Raw genomic sequence first — 6,331 nt, forward strand, 5'->3', positions numbered from 1 at the left:
TCTCCTCCAACACCGAACGCTCAACCGTCATCCACCTATCACCTACCCCTTACTAAATCCTCTCCTCTAACACTAAACGCTCAACCGTCATCCACCTATCACCTAACACTTACTAACCCTCCAGCCCTAATGCCTCAGTGAAGTTTCCTGACACCATGTGTAGGGTTAGACAGTGGGCTTTGTATAGGTTGTCACTTTGCTGTCTTTCTCCAGCCAGCTCCTGGCCCTGGACCGAGAAGGGGATGACAGTTTCTCCTTCAGCAGCAGCGGAATGGATGGATCTCTAGTGATTTGGGCCATGAAGGTTGTACCCAGTTTCCTGTGAGTCTGGTACTTTGAGGGTTAATATACAGAGCAGCTGAAGGTCTTTTCTGTGTTTCAGACTTAAGCACTTTCCAGCTTGCCCCAGGGTCAGTCTGAGGTCCTCCAGCAGCCACCACCTGACATTCTGGAGTGGACACAGAATGTCACACGGATTGTTGGCAGCAAGAAACTTCCGGAAGGTTCACATGTGTACAAGTGACATGGCAGCGTCATATGCAAAACCGGCCCAATCGTGGATTCAGAGTGAACTTCCTGTGTAATGATAAGTCCACACATTACAGCCTGATAAATGTCTTCACTCGTGTCTTCTTTATTGATGAGGCCTCATTCTGCTAGATGTTGTACACTACACCCCAAAGTCTGCCTTGTTCTGTACTCTGTACCCCAAACTCTGCCTCCTCCTGTACATTGTACCCCAAACTCTGCCTCGTCCTGTACATTGTACCCCAAACTCTGCCTCGTCCTGTACATTGTACCCCAAACTCTGCCTCGTCCTGTACATTGTACCCCAAACTCTGCCTCGTCCTGTACATTGTACCCCAAACTCTGCCTCGTCCTGTACATGGTACCCCAAAATCTGCCCTATCTTGCACACTACCCCAAGCTCTACCTCGTCCTGTACATGGTACCCCAAAATCTGCCCTATCTTGCACACTACCCCAAGCTCTGCCTCATCCTGTACACTGCTCCCCCCAAATCTACCCTGTTTTTTACTCTGTACCCCAAAATCTGTCTCATCCTGTACATTATATCCCAAACTCTGCCCTATCTTGTACACTGCCCCCCCCCAAAAAAACAAACATCTTCCCTGTTTTGTACTCTGTACTCCAAAACCTGCCTCATCCTGTACATTTTATCCTGTACACTGTGCCCCAAACTGTCATATCCTGTACATTATACCTCAAATTCTGTGCTATTCTGTACACTAGTCTGTACCCCACAATCAGCTTTTTCCTCTATGCTGTACCCCAAAATATCTCAATATTGCACCAGATCTTCAACAAGGCACCCACACGGCATATAATCAACAATAGGAATAATCCATGGTTAATGTGTCACATGTCAGAACCCGGTGATCGGTATACAGTATGGCCAGGGTGTCGCATGTCAGGACCCGGTGATCGGTATACAGTACGGCCAGGGTGTCACATGTCAGGACCCGGTGATCGGTATACAGTACGGCCAGGGTGTCACATGTCAGGACCCGGTGATCGGTATACAGTACGGCCAGGGTGTCACATGTCAGGACCCGGTGATCGGTATACAGTACGGCCAGGGTGTCACATGTCAGGACCCGGTGATCGGTATACAGTATGGCCAGGGTGTCACATGTCAGGACCTGGTGATCGGTATACAGTATGGCCAGGGTGTCACATGTCAGGACCCGGTGATCGGTATACAGTATGGCCAGGATGTCACATGTCAGGACCCAGTGATTGGTATACAATATGGCCAGGGTGTCACATGTCAGGACCCGGGGATCGGTATACAGTATGGCCAGGGTGTCACATGTCAGGACCCGGTGATCCGTATACAGTATGGCCAGGGTGTCACATGTCAAGACCCTGTTATCAGGTTCAGGTGACCGGTATACAGTGTGGCCAGGGTGTCGCGTCAAGGCCCGGTGACCAGTATACAGTGTGGCCAGGGTGTCACGTAAGGGCCCGGTATACAGTGTGGCCAGGGTGTCACGTAAGGGCCCGGTATACAGTGTGGCCAAGGTCTCGCGTCAAGGCCCGGTGACCGGTATACAGTGTGGCCAGGGTGTCACATGTCAGGACCCGGTGATAAGTATACAGTATGGCCAGGGTGTCACATGTCAGGACCCGGTGATCGGTATACAATATGGCCAGGGTGTCACATGTCAAGACCCTGTTATCAGGTTCAGGTTGACCGGTATACAGTGTGGCCAGGGTGTCACGTAAGGGCCCGGTATACAGTGTGGCCAGGGTGTCACATGTCAGGACCCGGTGATCGGTATACAATATGGCCAGGGTGTCACATGTCAGGACCCGGTGATCGGTATACAATATGGCCAGGGTGTCACGTCAGGACCCGGTGATCGGTATACAGTATGGCCAGGGTGTCACATGTCAGGACCCGGTGATCGGTATACAATATGGCCAGGGTGTCACGTCAGGACCCGGTGATCGGTATACAGTATGGCCAGGGTGTCACATGTCAGGACCCGGTGATCGGTATACAATATGGCCAGGGTGTCACGTCAGGACCCGGTGATCGGTATACAGTATGGCCAGGGTGTCACATTTCAGGACCCGGTGATCGGTATACAGTATGGCCAGGGTGTCACATGTCAGGACCCGGTGATCGGTATACAGTATGGCCAGGGTGTCACATGTCAAGACCCTGTTATCAGGTTCAGGTGACCGGTATACAGTGTGGCCAGGGTGTCACGTAAGGGCCCGGTATACAGTGTGGCCAGGGTGTCACATGTCAGGACCCGGTGATAAGTATACAGTATGACCAGGGTGTCATTTAAGGGCCCGGTATACAGTGTGGCCAGGGTGTCGTGTCACGGCCCAGTGACCCGTATACAGTGTGGCCAGGTTGTCATGTCAGGGCCTGGTGACCGGTATACAGTGTGGCCAGGGTGTCATGTCAGGGCCCAGTGACCGGCATACAGTAAGATGAATTGGTGTGTAGGAAGCTCAGGATGAGGGTGATTGGAGGGTCTCAGTCAGACCCGGCTGGTTCCTTCATATTCCGGTGCCGCAGACTATACTGTATCAGCTGGTTTTAGGCCTCAGTCACATCATGGTACAAAGTTGTCGGTTTTTCTTAAGGCGTTCTGCAAGGACACCATGACATCCATTGTTCTGTGTCCTGTTCACACTGGTATCACATGCAGATTTGTTCTGTGCAGGAATTTGCACTGTGCATAAAACTCAAGTCTGCGCGTCCGCTCCCATCATTGCCTGCGCGTCCGCTCCCATCATTGCCTGCGCGTCCGCTCCCATCATTGCCTGCGCGCGTCCGCTCCCATCATTGCCTGAGCGCGTCCGCTCCCATCATTGCCTGCGCGTCCGCTCCCATCATTGCCTGCGCGTCCGCTCCCATCATTGCCTGCGCGCGTCCGCTCCCATCATTGCCTGAGCGCGTCCGCTCCCATCATTGCCTGCGCGCGTCCGCTCCCATCATTGCCTGCGCGCGTCCGCTCCCATCATTGCCTGAGCGCGTCCGCTCCCATCATTGCCTGCGCGTCCGCTCCCATCATTGCCTGAGCGCGTCCGCTCCCATCATTGCCTGCGCGTCCGCTCCCATCATTGCCTGAGCGCGTCCGCTCCCATCATTGCCTGCGCGTCCGCTCCCATCATTGCCTGCGCGCGTCCGCTCCCATCATTGCCTGCGCGTCCGCTCCCATCATTGCCTGCGCGTCCGCTCCCATCATTGCCTGAGCGCGTCCGCTCCCATCATTGCCTGCGCGTCCGCTCCCATCATTGCCTGCGCGCGTCCGCTCCCATCATTGCCTGAGCGCGTCCGCTCCCATCATTGCCTGCGCGTCCGCTCCCATCATTGCCTGAGCGCGTCCGCTCCCATCATTGCCTGCGCGTCCGCTCCCATCATTGGAGGCAACGGTCCATCAGATCCAGTTGGTTACAGTGCCATCTGCAGGTGTAGGGAGCTAAGTGCAGGTCAATCAGCAGTGATGGTTCCATATTGTGACCTAACCTCACAGCCCCAATAGGCAAAGACTTACCTCCCCCAGTTCCTGTCGGCAGGGACTTGCCCCTCCCCCAGGCTCCTGTCGGCAGGGACTTGCCTCCCCCCGGCTCCTGTCGGCAGGGACTTGCCTCTAGGAGTAGGGATAGGAAAGTCTTTGCCTTTAGAAGCTGTGAGAATTAAGTACCTACACTATATTGCCCCCAGCATTGGTCTCCTGCCTTCCCACACACATGACTTTTAATGGCCTCCCAGTCTGTAGGTTTCAATATTGAGTTGGCCCCGCCCTTCCCACACACATGACCTTTAATGGCCCCCCAGTCTTAGTCCGTAGGGTTCAATATTGAGTTGGCCCCGCCCCTTCCACACACATGACCTTTAATGGCCCCCCAGTCTTAGTCTGTAGGGTTCAATATTGAGTTGGCCCCGCCCTTTGCACCTATAACAGCTTCAACTCTTCTGGGAAGGCCGTCCACAAGGTTTAGGAGGGTGTCTATGGGAAGGTTGGACCATTCTTCCAGAAGCACATTTGTCAGGTCAGGCACTGATGTCGGGGGAGGGGCACTGATGTCAGGGGAGGAGGCCTGGCTCACAGTTTCCGCTCTAATTCATCCCAAAGGTGTTCTATGGGGTTGAGGTCAGGACTCTGTGCAGGACAGTCAAGTTCCTCCACCCCAAACTGGCTCCTCCATGTCTTTATGGACCTTGCTTTGTGCACTGGTGGGCAGTCATGTTGGAACAGGAAGGGGCCATCTCCAAACTCTTCCCACAAAGTTGGGGGCATGAAATGGTCCAAAATGTCGCCTTAAGAGTTCCCTTCACTGGAACTAGTGGGCCAAGCCCAACCCCTGAAAAAAACACCCCCACCATAATCCCCCCTCCACCAAACTTTACATTTGGCACAATGCAGTCAGTAAAGTACCGTTCTCCTGGCCACCGCCAAACCCAGACACGCTCATCGGATTGCCAGACAGAGAAGTGTGATTGGTCCCTCCAGAGAACACGTCTCCCCTGCTCTAGAGTCTAGTGGCGGCGTGCTTTACACCACGGCATCCGACGCTTTGCATTGCACTTGGTGATGGAAGGCTTGGATGCAGCTGCTCGGCCATGGAAACCCATTCCATGAAGCTCTCTACGCACTGTTGTTGGGCTCATCTGAAGGCCACACCAAGTTTGGAGGTCTTTAGCTATTGACTCTGCAGACAGTTGGTGACTTCTGCGCACTGTGCGCTTCAGCATGCGCTGACCCCGCCCTGTCATGTGACGTGGCCTACCACTTGGTGGGTGAGTGGCTGTTGTTCCCAGTTGCTTCCACTTTGTTATAATCCCACTAACAGTTGGTGGAATATTTAGTAGCCAGGAAATGTCACGGATGGACTTATTGCCCAGGTGGCCACCTATCACGGGACCACGCTTGGAGTCACTGAGCTCCTGAGAGCGACCCATTCTTTCACCAATGTTTGTAGAAGCCGTCTGCATGCCTAGGGGCTTGATTGTATACACCTGTGTCCATGGAGGGGATTGGAACACCTGAATCACATGATATGGAAGGGATTGGAGCACCTGAATCACATGATATGGAGGGGATTGGAACACCCGAATCACATGGTTGGAGGGGATTGGAACACCTGAATCCAATGATTGGGAGGGGATTGGAGCACCTGAATCACGTGATTGGGAGGGGATTGGAACACCTGAATCACGTGATATGGAGGGGATTAGGAACACCTGAATCACGTGATATGGAGGGGATTAGGAACACCTGAATCACGTGATATGGAGGGGATTAGGAACACCTGAATCACGTGATATGGAGGGGATTGGAACACCTGAATCCAATGCTTGGGAGGGGATTGGAACACCTGAATCACGTGATATGGAGGGGATTAGGAACACCTGAATCACGTGATATGGAGGGGATTGGAACACCTGAATCCAATGCTTGGGAGGGGATTGGAACACCTGAATCACGTGATATGGAGGGGATTGGAACACCTGAATCACGTGATATGGAGGGGATTGGAACACCTGAATCACGTGATATGGAGGGGATTGGAACACCTGAATCACGTGATATGGAGGGGATTAGGAACACCTGAATCACGTGATATGGAGGGGATTGGAACACCTGAATCCAATGCTTGGGAGGGGATTGGAACACCTGAATCACGTGATATGGAGGGGATTGGAACACCTGAATCACGTGATATGGAGGGGATTGGAACACCTGAATCCAATGCTTGGGAGGGGATTGGAGCACCTGAATCCAATGCTTGGGAGGGGATTGGAGCACCTGAATCCAATGCTTGGGAGGGGATTGGAGCAC

The 6,331-nt window shown here is 53.4% G+C and overlaps 1 long non-coding RNA gene across 1 annotated transcript; it reads left to right on the forward strand.

Moving 5' to 3' along the window:
* The first annotated feature begins 19 nt into the window (after window positions 1-19).
* On the forward strand, window positions 20-618 carry LOC149428997 (uncharacterized). Its single transcript, XR_016310650.1, has 2 exons — window positions 20-304; window positions 383-618. It is a non-coding gene; the product is annotated as an uncharacterized LOC149428997 (long non-coding RNA).
* Window positions 619-6,331: the final 5,713 nt, after the last annotated feature.

This window comes from Staurois parvus, unplaced genomic scaffold (assembly GCF_062004578.1).
Source record: "Staurois parvus isolate SC_StPar_1 unplaced genomic scaffold, SC_StPar_1.0 ptg002869l, whole genome shotgun sequence".
Classification (NCBI taxonomy): domain Eukaryota; kingdom Metazoa; phylum Chordata; class Amphibia; order Anura; family Ranidae; genus Staurois; species Staurois parvus.